This window comes from Cygnus olor, chromosome 7, assembly GCF_009769625.2.
Source record: "Cygnus olor isolate bCygOlo1 chromosome 7, bCygOlo1.pri.v2, whole genome shotgun sequence".
Taxonomy (NCBI): domain Eukaryota; kingdom Metazoa; phylum Chordata; class Aves; order Anseriformes; family Anatidae; genus Cygnus; species Cygnus olor.
In genome coordinates this window covers 5,036,257-5,055,438 of record NC_049175.1, presented here as the reverse complement: position 1 = coordinate 5,055,438, position 19,182 = coordinate 5,036,257, and the positions used below count along the sequence as shown (strand labels likewise).

The window sequence follows — 19,182 nt, the reverse complement described above, 5'->3', positions numbered from 1 at the left end:
GTATTACCTCCCCCCAGAAGAAATTGCCTTTCCAGAACATCATACAGGCAGCTAAGAGTCCCTTTACTCCTGCCTACATGTAACTGTGAGAAACCATTTCCTGTTAGCAGTCAATACAGAAATTCCAACCTATTAATACATATTCCCAGATATCAGAAACTTAAGAAAATAAGCCTAAAGTCTTGCATTGAATTTACAGTGCTTTTGCATGGCAGCTACAGCCATCAATTTTCAGGCTGTTCAGAGGATATCCTTCCATAGCACATTTTGTACGGGGAACAACTTAATATTAGTAGCCTCTATGTTAAACTGTTGGAAGAGTAACATTGCATCAGTAAGGACTGGTACTGTGCATTTATTTTTCAGCAGGCAATTCCAAACAACATAAACCATTAAACAAACCATAGCATTTTGAAAGATAAAGACACTGTGTAAACTGATGGTGCATGCCGAAAAATCTCCTCCCCTGAAAAATGTGAGGAATTTGCATTGATGGCTTCCCACATTACATATGGTTCAGTGACATCTCTCATTCCATAGCAATCAAAAGTTGTAGGGGGAAGGGGCTGAAGAGAGAGGGAGAAGACAGATGACTAATTACAATGACTGAAATAATACATACTAATGAGGATTTACTCTCTTGATCACTTGCACATGCAAATATATACCTGAATCAAGAATATATACAAATACTTCAAGATCTACTATAATAATTTTTGTATAATTTTAGTCATGGTTCCCTGACTACTTTTTCTTGCTCATTTAATTTAATTGGGAAATCTGGAGTAAGTTATTATTAAGCAAAATAGAACATATACCTTTGCATGTTTTGGATGAAGAAGAGATGGAATATAAAATAGTAATCAAAAGACGGTGTGCTAAGGAGAAGGTTATTAAGGCTGCAGAATGATTTGATTAATCATTGCATGTAGAAGTAAAGTATTCCAAAGCTAGGAAAGTCTGTGATTAAATAGGTCTGTACAGTCTTGACTTCATGCTCTGGAGTGTTATGAACCAGTCCTCTAACTGTAACCATACCTTGCTCACTGTGTACACAACCGCCAGCACTCGGTGAACCAGTCGTCAATTAGCACTTTGGTTCAGTCTCTGTTTGGTGTAAACTGCCACATACTGATGTAAGAGTCAATGACAAATTGCATACTAACCAAAAGCTGCTTTAAGACAGAGCTGCCCCTCCATAGCCACCACTTCAGTACCCGAGTGCTTCCCCAAGTCTTTACTGCAGCCTGCTCTGGGAGGGGGCATGACGTTTCTTACTTTACATCAAACTCTGCACTGCAACTTTGAGATTCATCATAGAAAATCTCTTAAGGCTGTTTCTGTTACAATGGTAGCATCAACTAAAACATTCCACAAATAAAAAGCTTTTTTTTTTTTTTTTTTTTAATTGATGCTATCCTGTTCAACAGCTTCATCCCTAACTATTTACAGACCCTTTATGGAATCAGGGACACTGAAATCAGTTTGAACCTGCGTGACCCAATAAATCTTAACATTCTGTCTTAAATTGTCCTGTCTCAGACATCTGCTTCAAAGCTCTTCTTTTTCTTACTGGGTTGAAATTAAGAAGACCACATTGGCCTTGGAGGACAATCATACAAAATATCCTTGAATTTCCCCATAAGTTTTGAGTAACTTTTATCCTCTCCTCTTCCATTCTAAAAGGGTTTGTCATGCTTGTGTATGTTTCATAGTCCTTCCAATCCAGCAAGAATTAAGAAAAGAAAGAAAACAGCACATTACATAGGCTTCTGAAGGCATTAGGTTTAGTACTTTGTAATTCCTTCTTTTGCTAAATATTTTAATCAAATGGTTTGAGCATTTTTAATAGAAAACTGTTCCCTCTGGGGAAAAAAAAAAATCAAAAAAAATCAAAACTGACAAGTTACTCCCAGTTTAAAGAAACAGAGAAAACTGCACAATGTTTCTTTAAGAAAAAATACCACAACCTTTTTACAGAAAAACACCTCGTGACCAAAACATCAAATGTGGTGTTGAGAGACTAGGAGGGATGCAACTGCTACCTCAGAAGTGTACAGCCACACTTACTCAGCACATCTTCTTGTTCAGCGTTTATAATAAAATCTGACTTTGTAAAGTTTGAATGACTTTGTAAAAAGAAAAAGGATAGGAAAAAGCTTTCTAAACAGAAAAAAGAGGTAAAAATCCCTTTGAAGGACACAGAACTCCCTCTTTTGACACTTTTCCCACTTTTCTCTAAGTGACAATATGAGACATACCTTAACTTTTCTAACACCTCAAAAGAGCTGTAAAAACAACTTATGTACGCATTCATTCATTGCTGAAGGAAAGAAAGTCAAATTGTTCAAACCAATAATATCAGGGGAAAAAAAAAGAAAAAGAAAAATTGTGATGTATTTTGTTTTATCCAATGCTCAGTTTCTCAGTGAGGAAACATTTGGGCAGAACATCTCCACAAACTTAGTCTGTTTCTTTTTTTTTTTTTTTAACGAGGTAGGAATTCCACCTTTTTAACACAGGCACTAGATCAACCAGTTTTATTTTGATACTGGATGGTCACCAGGCCATTCAGCTGACATGGCTACTTGAATTCAGGGAGCACGGGCTTCCCTTTGCCTAGCGCACGCTACTACAGTTTAGTTCTGCCCTACAGGTCTTGCTGTTCCTGAACCTAGGACAGCAACATGAGTCAGCTGCTTTCCCAGACCAGGCTTTCTCTCATCTTGGAGGCCTTCTTTACAAAGTCAGGCTTTTCTCTTATGGATGACTTGACACACTGGGATGCATATCTCTCCAGCACGCACCACTACTGAGACACTAATTCAGAAGAGCCAGGGCAGCAAAGCCAGCTGCAATGTGAGCCACAAGAGCATTTAAAATAAATAGTGAGGATAGAAATTGAGTCCCTCAGAGCAGAACAATTCTTTGGTGGCCTCAGTCTGGTCCTGGAATTGTCTTTATGTCAGCACAATTTACATATTTCTTTTCTTTGTTTATTGCAATCACAGAACTGCTTCAAAAATATTTAGATACTGGGAGCTCAGAGGAGACATGTTTACATAGCTGACATTGTGAAAAGATAGAGATTTCTCTGGTGTACAATGATCCAAGAGGTTTTATCCCTTGAGCAGGAAATACTAGTACCCTAATCAAGATAAATTATGTTTTACTAATGTAGACAGACACTAAAGGATATTTTTCAAACAAGCAGTATAACACAAAGTCACTTGCTGATACACTACGCCATATAACATTTAGGCAACCAGGTATTTCAAGAGAAAGAAAGCAACAAGATTAAACATATTAGGACCAATTTTCATAGCAAGTTAAGCAGCAAAATTAGTCTAGTGGCTGCTAATGGAATACACTCACATTAGCAATAGATAATAAGCCTCCAAGCAAGAATTCTTAAAACCTATTTGCCCTTTTTCTGCAATTCCAGTGAAGTAGCAATTGTGTACCTGCTTGGTACTTTTGCTATCACAATTTCCCAAGGAAAGCAGTAAGCCAGACACTCCAGCACAAACTGCAATACATATGAGGTATTTTGTTAAAGGAATGCATGTGAGCTTAAATGGATCATCTTTGTAAGGGATAACAACTCAGCTTCCAGATCTACATAATGTAATTTTATGATAAAGCTACCAGTTCCAGTGATCTATGGAACAAACTCCTAACCTTTCAAACAGTGTTGAGGCAATCAGCAACATACTTTACGGCAACAAGACTTAGTCATTTTGATACTGGGCCCACAAGCAAGTGCCTTGCATGTGAAAAACGCCATTCCTCAGCCACATCTGGCTCTTCAAAGCAGCTCAGCTGACCTCATACTCACATATACCTCTAACATGAATAGCAACAAAAAGTCATATTTATTTTACAACTCAGATTAAAACTAACCATGTCCATGTTACTACTTACAAGCAGTCTCTCTTGGAAGACTAGCAGATACCCCTAGATGCACCTTTAATGTCTGAGTTTTCCCAAAGACAGGAAATGCTGGCAGGTATAGGGTTTCAAAGCTCTGGAAAGAACACTGATAACTCCACACAAATGTTAGGATGGGCATGCTTTTTCAAGGTTATCTAAGGAGGAAAAGATTTTCTGCAGATGAGACAAAACATTCACATGAAATTGGTGTGACATTTCTGTGAAATTAATATTTTTAAAAGCCTCCAAACGTTCCCATCACAAGCCATAAATTGCTTAACAAATCACTGGGGCTGAAGACCCACAGAGCAATTTTCTTAAAACTTGTCCAAACCCTGTGGTTAAAAATGAATAATAAATAAATATGCCCATAGCACCAGTAACTAGCACTGTCTAGAGCAATAACACAGAGCTTGAAAAGGCCTCTCCAAAAATAACTTTGCGGAATACAGCATTATGAGGGATGTTTGTGCCCTGGGGGCTGCTTTAACAAACACTGTTTCTGTTAAGGGGATTATTACTGCTGGGCAGTCATAAAGCTGATGGCTTCTTTAAAAAACTAAAGCAATCACTACACAAGTGCTGAAAAAGGTTTACTGTGGTCAACTTAACAAGGGGTCAAGAGCAAAACTAACACAGAAAAAAATGTGACTTAGAGTCTATCCAGAAGACATAGATAAGACTGAAGTCAGGAATACTTGAAGTTATTTATCCTACAGTTCTCAAAGGACTGGACAAAGAAGTTAGTGAGATCTGCGCACTTGGGATGTGGAGAGCGCAAAGTAAATTTGATTAATTGGATTAAAGGACAGAATGTAGCATCCATTTTTAAAATGTGGAGGAGAACTAAGACTTGCAGAGTTGTCAGCCTACACAGCAGCACTGCTGAAAAATATCAGTGCTAATATGAATCACAGCTGAGTCAGTTATGTAACACTGCACAAAAAAAAAAAAGCCATTCTGGGAGGTAATAAAAGGAATATTATATGCTGTACGCAAGATAGGAGAGGTAATTATGCCTTTCTTTTTATTATGTTCAAATGGGAGACTAGGCTCAACTGGAGTTCTTCCCATCAGAAAGGACAGAGACAACATGCAGTGCCCAGAACAGGCAAGCAGAAATGAAACGTTGTTTTGGGAAATGCAGCTGGATTGTTTTGTTTAAAGGACACCAATTCTAATTTGCCAATAAGTAAAAAATTTCCACGCAATCGACAACGTTAATTGTTCTCAATGGCCATGTACACTGGGGGTTAGGAAAGGGAGGAAAAAGGAGGTTACAAAGAATTTGCAGCAAGAAACACTGAGGTTAAATATTGTGAAACTGTTGACTTGTTCTTACTGAATCACTTGATCAGGGCAGGTGTTCATGAAGTCTTGGTCTGACAACAGAGTGCAAGCTTTGCACTATACAGAAATGAACTCACCACTGGACATTACAAAGGGGAAAGAGGAGTGAGCAATAAGAAGAGGCTCCTTGCAAAAAAACCCAACAACAACAACAAAAAAAACCCAACAACTAACAACAGCCAAAAAAACCACCAGCCCCAAGTTAAATGAAAACGTTCAACAACATTTCTTAGTACAGTACTTTCTTAATATTTGAAAATAGTTCCAAAAATATCCACCAGGAAATTTGCAGACAAATCTGATCTTCCTCAGTGTATGGTGTTGCAGTAGGTAATCTCCTGGGGAGAAAGAAGCCTTCCTTTCTATTATTCTATTTTTAGATGCAGGAAAAAAAAATCATTTTCAAGAATAAATTATAGCACCTACAGCACAGCTTTAGCTGAGGTTATTATGAAGAGAGTAATGAGGCTCAAGTCCTAATGAAACTTTGCCGTAACATGGAGACCTTAATGTGGTTTTGGTTGGTTTGCTTTCTTCTGATGACTAAATAATCTACATAATTTAAAGTATTTCAGAAATAAGACAGTCAAGCACCAACTACGGCTAACATATTTTCCCTTTTTGTATGGCTTAAATTTTACTCCTTACCTTGAACAAAACCAATCAGCTAAAGATTTTAAACCAAAGAGGAGCTAGTTTATTAGGTTAATCTGGCTTGCAGGAAAATTTAGCCTTCTTCTAAATTCCTGATTATCTCAAAGTATAGAAATAGCAGCAGATGCCAAACAGGCTGCATTTAAGTTGCTGGTTTCCCAGCAAGTGTGTTTCCTAGGACTGCCTCATGCTATGCTGCATTTCAGAGCCATAACAACCCAATCCTATTATAATTAACACATTGCCTATAGCCACAACATTTTTGTGCCATGAGGCAGTCACTTCAGCCAAAGAGTTGCCCGGTATTTCTGTGACCCTCAATGGCTTCCTGTCCAGCTTCTATAAGAATTTGGGCAACTGGAAGAGCAGAGTGCTTGCTCCTGGCTGCTAACCCATGTTTCCTGCTTCAGCTTCTAAATGAACTTCTTGCACCTTTGCTACTTTAAAAAATCTCAACATTTTGAACCGGTCCTCATTTCCTACGCAGGTCCCCCAAGTGGTGCTGGTAAATTGGCTATCAGTGGCTCTCATGCCTCCCTGAAATAGACCTTTTCCTTTGCCAATGAATGAATGGATGGCATCCCATATTTTGCAGGAAAACACTTTTGCAGTGATTTAATGAAGCTCTGAGAGGAGCAAGTGCGCCAGGAATAGCTACCATTTGATCTACCTGAGAGTACTCATTACCAGGAGCGGTGCGTGACCTTCAGCAGCCCACTGTTGATGTGCTGCCTCCTTTGGCTGGTTGAAGCCGTTTTCCAATATGCCCTGACACTAAGAATTACAGCAGCACGTGTCATGAGTGGTTCTCTTGTCTATGCAAGTTATCACAAGTGAAGCATCAAGCTCCATGTGTTATTGTACTTATTGTACTCTGCTGCAGCTATTTTTAAATAGATCGCTCTGCAGAGAGAAAGTTTCTGTGAGCACCTGTTTTCATTCATATTTTATGTATTTACACACACAGTATTAGGTTTAACACTTATTTTATACCTTTCCATTTTTCATTTATTTTCAAAATAACAAATTATATGACGGAAAACAACAGAAAGCTGAAACACAGATGCAGTCAGTAATTTTATGTAGATGTTCAGCTGATGGTGATGTTTTTGAGATTTATGACTTCCGCATTATCTCTCATTTCCAATTACTGCTTTGTGTGCAAGTTGCAGGGTATGTGCTACGCTTTATCACTGCCAGATGGTTCTGAGTTTAGTGAATGAATCTGTAAGGTTTCCAGGCAAAGCACTGGTGTTGGGAGTAACAGGGAAGACTCTGTTACAGATTTTTAAGCATCTCCCACGTTGTACTGATTCAAATAACTTGTATTTACTGTGGACTGCCCTCCATGTCAAAGTGAAATGCTTGGTGGGGAGAAAGCATTTCCTAGTCCACAGCAAAACACATGTCATTCGAGATGCATTTATAATGGAATTTGACTTAATAGAGGTGGAGGCCCACAGACACTGTTAATGCTTTACAACAGTAAGGCTGTAGCAAGCTTTTAGCACAATATAATGATTTGCCAGGCTAAAATTACACACAGAGCAGCGCTCGGTTGAACTAGCATATTATGTTTTCACTACATACTCACACAACTTGGCAAAACACAGCTCCTTCAAATTGAAAACCATTTATAATAATTGGCAGTATCATCCAGCTACGCTGGCTCCAGAAGCTCCAGACAAAAGGGGGTTAAACTATCCACACTGTCATCGTGCAACTAGTTTTATGGCTCCCCTCACAGGGCTCAATATTAAAACCACAGATACTGTTGTTTATGGGAAATTCTTAATTAATAAAACCTAAGTATAATGTTGTTTTCAGTAGGAGACCATGTACAGAATACATTCTTATCAGCTCTGTACAAAATCCTTTTAGATGTGCTTATGGAATGCCTTTGTGGAGCAAGGAACACCAAAAATTACTATGAGGTTCCTTGTCAGAGTTTATTTTGCATTAGCTACAAATTTTCATTTGTAAAGGCATTACATAAAATTATCAGAAGTGGTTCTATGACATCTTTTAATAAGAGCAGAACATATCAAATTTTCTTACACTTCTCTCTCTCTTACACCTGTGGAATTTTCCAGAGCTGATAAGAATATTTTTGGTTGTATTTCAAGACGAATTTTAATATGCATAGAGAACAACAAACTGATGGCTCCTGGGAGTAAAGCAGCCTGTTTATCTGAATGACAGATGCAGCACAGGCAACCCGAGGGCACGTTTCCCTTACACGTGCTGCCCTCCCACTGCCCTGAAAGGATCACCTCTAAGTTGACAGGGGATATCCTGGGTCTATGCAGCGTTACTCCTTGGCCTCTCTGCCAGGACTAGGAGCAAAGGTCTCCTCCTGCCCGTGATGATAGGGACACCTCTCCACCCACAGGTGACTGGACCCATTACTCCTCAAACCCAGTCTCCTCAGATAGAAAAGGCATGTAGAAATCAATGTCAGACAGCAAATAGGCTTTCCAACCCAGAAAGTATAACTGCCTCACTGGTAAACAATCTAATATTTTCTTCTGTTTTAGTGCAAAATGGCAGCCAGACAATTTTTGTATTTGAAAATAGTTGCATTAGTTTGCATCAAACTGCATTTCTTAGCCTCTTTTAATTTACTAAGCTATAATATCTAATTCATCAGTCTGAGCTGAAGGAAAAATATGCTTCAAACTACAGCCAACTCTACTAGGCAGCCAAAAATCAGACTTCAGTAACAGCGAAGTCGGATATTTTACTTTCATAAGTTTCCAAACAAAATATCTTTGCAGAGACAGTTAACAAGTGAGAAAGGGAGCTGGAAAAGCAAGCCAATAATCCCCTAGAATTATTGTGCATATCCATGAAATGCACTGGTGTAACTGGGAGCATCTAGACAAAAATGTTGAGGATTAAGAACTGAATGGAACATTAGGATAGGACTGGAAATATCAGTATTCTTTGCCTACATTTCCAGACTACAGTCTTACTGCACCAAAAGGCACATCAAGATTTACACACACAGGGACTGTACTAAACTCTCAGGCAAGCGGGGATTTGAGATACATCACTAAATCCCAATACTTTCCTGCCGTGTATTTTGTCCCTTCTTTCCACATCAGTTCCCAGCACAGATCACAGTTTTCACCCATCCATGTCAACATACTAAATCTGTAGGAAGCTAACCAAACGATCAGAAGTCAGACAACTTTCTTGCAACGACAATGTGATGACAATGAACACTGAATAGATCTCAAAAATCATGCAGAAATCCCAGGTCAGGCATCCGAGTTGTAACTGCTGCAAGCTGTGCACCAGGGCTCACCCTTCCTCTTGGCAGGCTGAGCACAGGGCGATCCCTCCTTCCTCCTCCTGTCCACCCCACAGCCCCAGGCGCAGGAGAAGAGTGGGAAGCGCACTTACCTTGTGAAGCAGCTCTAACCGGAGGCCTGTCAGGTGTGAAGGCAACTCAGCAGCGAGGGTTTCTCTTATGGCATTTCCCAGAAAAGGAACTGTAAAAACAAAACAGATTGCTTTCACTCATTTTATTCCTTGGGACAGCTATCAAGAGCAGCTCAAAGCATCTTCAGCAACATCTACCATTTGTTACTTGTTACAAAACATCAAAATAGGTACAGTAGCAATACATTTTACAGAACCAAAATGCTCTCACAGCAAAAAGAGCACTTGTTCTTGATAAATTGCGAGCTAAAAGTATACGTTGGTTTGTGGGTTGTTTTGTTTGTTTTTAAGCTTTCCTAATGAAATACACAGAAGAGCAAAGCAAAGTGACTGAGTCTCTATATTAGTCCATTTGCTAAAGGCACAGGGTATGGGCTTTGGGTTGGAAGACCAGGGAAACAGCAACAAACAAGCGCCACTCCGTAAACACCCACCAAAGGCAGACACAGGAATAATAAGAAAATTAGCATTCCTTTAATACAAATACAATAAGCTCCAGCTTGAATTCTGGATCCAGATGGTTTTCTCTGTACCATTTGGAAAATCATTGCTTGATCCTTTGCATTGATATGTCTAGCAGAGAAAAATGGTTTCATGTATTCAACGTCATATCTACGTGACAGAAACCTTACAGTCAGAGACCACTACAGCCTCACAGCATGACAGTCTTCAAAAGGCAAATAAGATCAGTTTCAGAGACACCTCTTATCCTGCCCTGCTCTGTGCCTCTTTATTCTCCCCAGCCTGCCGCACCGCTGAGCTTGCTGGGACTGACAGAGAGGTCTGCAGCCTGTCCTCCCGAAGCACAGCCACGGGGCTGCTGGCAAAGAGCAAGCCAACCACAGGCTGCGGGTTATTTCTAGTGCTCGGGCTGTGCATGGTCCTAGAGAATTAACTTACTGATAGATATTTGCACAACTGGTGGTATGCTCATCTCAAGTTATATTTCCAAGTGATTCTGTGAATACAAACTTTTCAGTAGCTATTGCATCCACTCTTCCCCTCCCCCATACCCTTTCACCACCAGCATCTCACATGCAAAACCACTGAAGTACAATTAAGTAATCTAAATGAGATTATTGCAAGCAGTATACAGAGTTGTTTTTTTAATTAAATAATGCAATTACATATGTATATATATGTACATATAGACACAAATTGATATGCATACAATTTTCACAGAACTAGCAAGTCTATTACACCAACCTATCTAACAATCAATCTTCTGTATTCAAGGGGCCAGTCAGTCTCTGCTTGAATGGAAAAGGCCGGGAGCAAGACAATATTAGCTGGTGCTATTGGCATGGAGGCACTACTTTATAGTTAGCAGCAGAGTTATTTGGAATTATTATTCCACCACAACCTATGATAGAGTATTAAAGAAGCACAAAGAACTGAAATCTTGCATGTTTTGCTCAACAGGCCAATGACAGCACTTTAACAGTGCTCTTGTTCAAAGTCCTTTCTAACTCTCAGATCCCAGAGCACTAAGCTGTTACGGTACCCTTAACATCTGTTAAGATAAACTGGCCACCTTCATACTAGTTCAGATAAGCCTGGTATCCCAGTTCAGAACCGTATAGTTATAAACCCAATGGATGGCAATGCTTAAGATGCGTTTGTGAATGGGGATCTAAATGAGAGAATTAACATATTGACGCCACCTCCTGCTTTCTGAAGTATGAACAATTTCACCAATGACGACTTCTTTTTGATTTCCTCAGCACATTATTTACAATTCAAACGCATCAAAATTGCCAAAGGTGACCAAGAAAAATATTATTATGGCTTTGTAAAAAATAATAAATAAATAAAAATCACCGTGAGCCAAATCTAAGAGTTAACTGAAAAAGAAATTAAAAATCTGTTTATGAGCTAATTGCTTTTACCTTTAAAGATCATCATTACTACAGCACAGAGAGATTAAGGTTTACAGTTGATTTAGCAAGCTAAAAATTCCAAACTGTCAAATAAACTTTTCTGAAATAACATATAATGGCAATTTCCATGGAGAAGAACATTGAAATAAATGCAGTCAAATTAGATTGCAACTATCTCCAAACAAATAATGCTTCTTTTCTAAGCTGACAAAAAAGGAGAGACATTTAACTGTATAATTACAAAAAGCTTTATAACACAAAGAAGTAAATCTAGATCTGAACATATGGAAAGTTATACTTAGAATTGATTAAGTGTGAACTAAAGCAATGCTCCAAAAGGTTAGAGTGGGAATTTGTAATCTCTGAAAGACAAAAGCTTATTTGCAACACCAAGCACAAAATACCTCTCTTTATGCACAGTATTGTATGTAGTAGTTCTGCCAGCTTCCACAGGCTCCCCTACCTTGCCTTGCACGTATGGTGAAGGACCCATCCATAAATGTTCTGGGGAATAACGCACAGTGGTATTTTTGCTTCCTAGCAAGCTCATCATTATTTTCAGAGTACTCCAATTAACTATTTATTTTTTCCTGTTAACACTAAAAATGAATTAGTACCCGAGAAAGCTTCCTCTGCTCACTAGATTTGGGAATGATGTTATAAAATCTCTGCAAACAAGTCATCACACGTCTGTTGTTAATGCCTCTGGTCATTATCCCTGCACAGAAAAACACTTACAAAAGAACAGAGATTGTCTGTGTTTAAATCACACGAACAGGCCAAGGATTACCCTGTTTAGCATAGGCTGATGGCATTTACATGAACTTCATTTAGTGCACAACAATCCTGCTAAATTTGTGACTATTAACAGGATCTGTTCATGAGACATCTGACGAAGTTTCCCTTGATATCAAAGCTAAACCCAAGAGATGAAAGATTAGAATAATTTGCTAATTTTTCTGAATCAGATGCTTTGTTGTTATGCCTCAATATTCAATGTAAACTGCTTCCCCTCTGGAAACAAGAGACCATGTCTCCTTGGCTGACAGGGACTCCTTAAAAATACACAATCTGAATGATAAATTGTACTTGTCTGTATTCAGGACAGGGTTTTTCACAGCTGGCTTGTAAGGTGCTAGGAAGATAGCTGATGGCTACCCTCTACAAATTCAGTTCTAAAGTAGATTTGACACTAAATGACACAGATGAATTCTTTCTGCAAACATAACCCAAGCAGTTTACATCCAGAGAATACCTTATCTTAATGGTTTTACTAGAACTAATGCAGCCAAAGTGTCTTTTTTATCATAACTTGTAGCCCTGAGATAGATGGACACTGAGATTTTGAGGGTTAAAGACTGTGGGTGAGCGTAATGGCAAGCAAGAAGAGGGCGTACCAGCCCGAGAAACAGGAAACCATGAGTGGGTAGCAAAGAGACTCAGAGGGGTTTGCTTTCTCAAATGCCATCAGTTGAACTTGTGATAATGCTCAGAAGAAACATAACAGATTTGCTGGAAGCAATACTTGCAGTCGTGTGACTTCTTGGAAGTATGCTTAATGCTAAGCTCATGAATAATCTCTTTGACATCAAGGAAATTTTAAATGGCTACACACATATTTTGTAAAGATCTGCAAAAGGATGTCAAATACAGCAACAAATGCTTTGCTACACAATGCAGCTATGGAAAAGGGGGATCCCCCTGGATTTTGACACTTCAATTACACCCCTGGTTTGCTCTAATTTTTCTGCTTCTTTAGGTTGGAGGAATACAAATGGATCAGCATCAGTTTTGGCTGTTAACCCTTTTTGTTAAAGATAAGCAGACGTATTTGAGCAACTGTTGCTAAGGTGGATTGCAGGCGTGCTTCTCTCAGGAGTTGTTGAAAGGGCTCAAGTGTCTATTTGGAGCAGGGCAGTTAGTGTGTTGGTGTAAAAATAGCAGAAGTTTTCCTGCAAACTAGCTGTACTGTACCAAGGATTTGTTGTCGCTGAAGTTTGTGTGCAAAAATCACGCCAAGTTTAGCATAATAGTATTGTGCATGACGTAAAGCTGAAATATCCGTTAGCTGTAAACTTCTGATGTTTGTTCAAGCTAATTAATCCTCTAATAGCGGCAGTATTCAGATGAGAAGCTCATGAGAATAGACATGTAATTAGTTTTCCATTTGTGCCAACTCCGTAAAGTTCTGTTCTGTAAGCATCGCGGAGCATAGACGGGGAGACACTCGAATACTGGAGAAAGACAAATGCAGTATTTTAGGAGGTGGAAATGGGTAGGACTCGCTGTGTTAAGTACAAGGACGCTAATTGTAATGCTCAGGCAGACCCAGGAAGAAAATCAGTCAATCTGTAAGCTCCTAGAGCACAACAAGCCATGAGAAATAGCCCACACGAACTTGTCAAGAACAGATCATGTCAAAGCAATCTAATTTCCCTCCTTGACAAGATAACCGGCCTGGTGGAGCAGTCAGAGTGACGCATCTTAACTAGGTTAAAGCTATTTGCTCTGTCACGGAGGGCGTTCTTAAATGGAGCCAGAGAAAGTTTCCTCCGCAGGGAACGACCGTAAGCAGGATGCACAATCAGCTGGAAAATCCTAATGGAGCCACAGTGATCAGTGTCTGGTTGTCCTATTAGCAAGCTGTCTCCGGTGGGATGGTACGGGGGCTGCGCTGTGTGCTGCCCGGTGCGTTCAGGAGTCCATTAACACCACCATCAGCGGCATAAACGACACATGAGAAACTTGGGAAAGTTACCAGGGTGGGTGGAGACGTACTCAGGAAGAAGGCATTAAAATTCAAAGTGTTCCTAACAAACCAGAACTTAAAAATAGCAGGACAAAATTCAGATTAGACATGTGCGCGATGAGTGGAGAACTGCAAGCAAATGCGCTAACACAACCAGGAGAACTCATTAGGCAGGAGGTGCAGTGGATCATGATAGGAGCCAATAATGTGACTCAGAGCGACTGCTAAAAAAAAATTAAAAAAAAAAATTAAGAGATGACAGGAATGTTATATGCAAGCAGTGGTGGCAATGATTCCACTAGTTTCAATGCTGGCATTTATCCAGCTGGAAAAGAGCCCAGATTTGAGCTCCAAACTACAAAAACCCAGGAAGTGCCTAGGAAAAAGCTAGAGAAATGAAAAATACAGGAAGACATCTTACAGGCAAACACCATGACTGTTTCGTTTACAACACACATACAAAGCAGAAAACAGAAGGTGTTATGATAGAAATCCCTCACTCCTTCATTAAAACTTTTCAAGAACCATTGCAAAACTATGTGCCAAGAATATTGGGCACTTTATCTTTGGTGGATTTTAAGTGAGAGACCTCACTTTTCAGAGACCTCAGGTCTCTTCCAGGCCCCATTCCTATGATGCTCTTCCAGCAAGTAAAACAAACCCCACCACTGAAAGCCTTTGTTGCATAAAATAGATGTCAGTCTCCTGACAGTCAGTCTCCTACCTACTTGGGAATGAAAACAATTTAATGAGTTTATCTCTATAATTCGGAAGTCAAAATGAAAAATCTATTTAATCTGTAAATATCTAATCTAAACTACAGAACATTCTTGTCAAGAGAAGCATGCACAGTGATAAGATAATACAGCAAAGAAAAAAAATCACATAACTTCCACCCGTGATATTAAGAGAACAACCACTGCTAATGTCCCTACATGCTACAGTAATTGGAAAAAAATTACAAAAAATAATAAATAAATAAATAAATAAAAAAGATGAAAGAACCCTGTTAGTAATTCAGTTTTAACATCTAGTAACTTCTTTTTCAGTTACTGGGAAAAAAAAAAAAAAAAAAAAAGAATATAAGTACCTGCCTTCTACATCAGCTAAGATGTATTTAGGATCAGAGAATGATGATAAGGGAGAACTTAATACTCAGAAACGTATTGGAAAATATTTTGGCATTCTGGCACTGACCTCAGTAGATAGAATTGCATTAGGCTCATTAAATACAGACTAATCAGGCTTCCCACAGGAGATCATATGCTTATGTTAACTATCTATAAGAAAATAGAACTCACTTTCATAGGGCTATGATTAATTATGAATAAGCTTTACAAGATTATTTTATTTTCCTTTATGAAGCCTCCTTTGAATTCAGTGCAAGTGAAGTGGCACCTGAAATGACTTCTTTTGTACAAACTAGTGTTATCTTTACTGGAAAGCTGCATAGAGAAAAGTCCGCCTACACATACCTGCAAAGCAGTGATGAAAAGCCAAACGAGATAGTTTTGCTCTGGGTTTCCTGGTGGGTTTGGTACCAGTAAATTGGCTGAGTGGGTCACAGGACTGGGTGTCGTGGGAGCTGAGCTCTTCACCTGGCTCTACCTTCAGCCCCCGACTCTTTCCAGGGACCAGGGCAGTCTCCAGCACTTCTACATTATATGCCTGGCACTTCAGCTCATTCTGGCCACCAGAATTAGTTGACCAGGTTAAGTTTAAGCTAAATGCCAACACTGGCTTTCAAAGCAGTGTAATCTGAACACACTTCAAAAACCCAAGAAGATTTTACCGGGCACTGTGGGGAATCCTAAATGCACGGAACTGCTAACAGTGCTGTTGCTGGCTGCAACAGAGGTCAAGGGACTCAAAATTGCAGGTCTTTTCCTCTAGGGTCAGATGCATGTATTAATAATCATTTTTAGCACCCAGTTGTGAATTTATTTTTTTCCTGTGTCTCTGTGGGAATGACTGTCATTTCTTTAATTATCAAGGACAACTTTCTTGCTCATTGCAGAAAGTGTGTAATACGTGAGACATTTTTTCCAATAAATAGATGCTGTCATTTTTTCAAACTGTAAACTAGGATGGAGACATTTCAGTAGGGAGAAAGGCTCAGCAACAATCAGCATCAGATCACCAGCTACTGTCGCCCACCGGCTATGAGAAAAGGGAGGTAGAGAGATGCGGAGTTGCTTGAAGGAAAGGCAATAGGGTGGGACAGAGTTTCCTATTCTTTCTGCTTTTCTCTCTGTGTGATGTCCACACCCAAAGCACTGGAGCACAGCCAAACACTCACTGTTAAAAATAAATAAATGAAGCACCACAGTGGTGTGGGACACTAAAACTATCCAAAGAAGGAGAGGTGGCCTGCGCTTTTGGCAAATAAAACCCCCTCCTTGTTAACCATGATGCTCTGAGCACAGTGTTCTTCTCTGGGAAACAGGATTGCAGGCACAGCATCTCATAGTAGATGACACCACTGTCATCTGCATTTGGTTTGTTTTAATGTAGGTGCTCACCCCCAAGCAACTGGAGTTTTCTCTAGCAATCTCTAATCTGTCTTCAGATAGCAACCACTGCCAGCCTTTATTATCGGATTCATTCCCTCTTAAAGCAATTCACAGATTTGGAAACCAGAAGAGAACAAAATCATCATCTAAACTAACTTCTCACATAATAGGGAACACACAATTTCACCCACTAATGCTCCCATCAATCCTCTCCACACTTGCATCCACGGGAGAACAGAATGCCACGTGGCTCCTGGCCAGCACACCACAGCTCAGGGCTTCATCACTGCTCCAGTCAGCAAGTCTACTGCCAACACCAATACTGCCTGGGGAGCCCTCTGATATGGAAACACTGCTCACACCTTGCTAAAGCATGCTAGCCTTGGTCTTCTCCCATCGTCGTGCTCTGTTCTGACAGCTCCATCCAGAAACTTGTGAAAAGCCAAGGATGCCTCTACCCAGTATTAAGTAAGAAATGAAAACACGCTCAAGCAAATGTTCGGGAAAGAAAGGATATGACCAATAAAACAAACCAATGGTATTCTGAAGCCAAGTGTCTAACATTGCCCTTACTGCCACATCCTGATAAATGAGCCGTGGGCTTTCTTCTCTACACAGCGTGCAGCTGTGAGACAAGAACCTGGCGGGAGCTTCTGGCTGAGCCTTCCCTGGATGTTTTCTACAGAGTGATGTGACATGGTGACCAAGCTGCAGCAGGGCTGGTTTGTTGTTTTCTTTGGTCCCATTTGTCACAGCAAGCTTAACTTATTCATTCAAGTCAATTTTCCGTAGAGCGCCCTTTTACATCTACCAAGAAAACGACATGTCACTGAGCAAACCAACAACACCACCATTCATTCCAGAAGCCAAGGTCACCGCCTGCTGGCCCTCAGCCCAGATCCTGGAGTATCCATGCTTAGTTTGTACGTCTGTATTACCAAAAGGGCAATGCTTTATTAGCAGAGAATTTCAAACTCCTAATTTCTGTCAGGCTTTTTGTGGCTACACGACACATGCCGAGCCCGAGTTTTTTTTCACTTCCTTTTCACCTAAATCCAATGAAGCATCCTGGCTGCAACACCAGCCATCCTCTTTTTCCAAGAAGTATTGTGTCTCTCTAGCTCAAATTGCCTTTTTTCTTGGAATAAAGTCTGCTTCTCAAACCTGTTCACCTTTCACACGATCACTTTCAAACACCTTTTGTAACAACTCCCACATGGTGACTGTAGGAACCACTTTGCCAGCAAAGAGTTTGGAATTGCCTGTAAACAAGAAAAATGCTGAAGATTTATGTGAGAAATCTTTTGGTGCTTTCCAAGCTGGATTTTTTTTTTATTTTATTTTCAGCTGAGCTGCTGGGCATTTCCTTTCAGAATTAGGGATAGCTGTTTTTTCCGCAGCTTCTGCTTTGGTCACGAGGCGACCGCCTGAGGTCTCACGCCCTTCTGAGGATCCTCATTCTATTCTGGGACCTATTGGGGGACATCAAAAGCACAAGACTGTGGCCATAGGGAGTAGCTGAAAACATCAGGTCATACACTGATGGCTCCCTTTGAACAGGCAAGCTACAGGGAGCTATCTCAATACCAATCAACTAAAACACTGCCCTTACAATAACACAAACCAAGGAAGTCCACTTCGTTTTAACACAACTTTTCAACCAGAGAGTGTTTAGTAGTAGACAAATGATGGTTCATCATGAATGCAAATCTGAAGTGATTCACCGGTTATGACACTTGTTTTTGGAGGAAAATAATCTTCCAGTGTGATCTGAGTATAAATATTTGTGCTAAGAAAGATGATCAAAAATTGAGATAGTGTCCGCTGAAAATTTGGCTCAAATCTTGCAAACGTTGAGCCTGTGCCAGGCAATCCACTTCACCAAGGAAATCCCCAGTAAATAGCTTATTTCCTAAAAGTGCACAGCAATTCTACAGCCAGAAGTTCCACTTCTGTTTTGCAAGTAGAAATCCCTTTAAACAAAAAAACAGCAGACTTAGTACAAGTAATTTAACCCCCGTATTCAACATCGTAATGACTCCTACATGATGAAACAGTAAGGCATAGCACAGCCTTACCAATCAGGTGCCCATTTCCACTTTTCAAAGTGAAAATGAAATCAAAATTTTCATTAGGACATGGATGAAGGTGAAACTGTTACTAAGAAATGGAAATATATATATATATTCCATCCTTCATTACTCCAAGTTTTCAGAAAAAAAAGTCAATGCCAACGTAGCCACACACATACCAAAGCAGAGACTAGGGAGCTGACACACAACCATATTGACCTATCCCATTCCTCAAAGGGATCCAGAATCTGGTCTCGGTCCCGATTTACATCTTCAGACACTCCCAAGATTACACTGCTGTAATCAGATTTATAGTACCGGTATATATACATAAACTGTCAGTGTGCATGTGTGCCTTAGTGTACGTTCTGTAATTATTACGGATAAACACAGCCAACCTTAGTTTAGATCCCATTATCATGGTTATCAGAAGTAACAAAGAGGCTTTCTTTCAAACACAGATGCTGGTTTCAAGCTCAAAATCCCTCTTTCTCACCAAAACTCTCTCTAAAACAACAAGTTACATTGGGTAATCAAAGATAATCTTTGGAAAGCCACAAATCAGACATCAAGTGATGATATTC

General features: G+C 39.8%; 1 protein-coding gene and 1 long non-coding RNA gene across 5 annotated transcripts in view; one reads left to right on the top strand and one right to left on the bottom strand.

The window, feature by feature from the left end:
• The window catches only part of LOC121072842, a 214,451-nt gene that overhangs the window by 135,856 nt on the left and 59,413 nt on the right, over positions 1 to 19,182 (bottom strand). The window contains exon 2 of one of the 2 annotated variants that reach the window (XR_005821410.1): positions 9,346 to 9,434. The exons of the other annotated variant lie outside the window; for it this stretch is intronic. This is a non-coding gene — a long non-coding RNA (uncharacterized LOC121072842). The remainder of the gene's footprint in view (positions 1 to 9,345; positions 9,435 to 19,182) is intronic. 2 annotated transcript variants of the gene reach the window in all.
• Positions 1 to 19,182, top strand: part of RASGEF1A (RasGEF domain family member 1A) — a 162,061-nt gene that overhangs the window by 87,876 nt on the left and 55,003 nt on the right. The gene's annotated exons all lie outside the window — the stretch shown is intronic.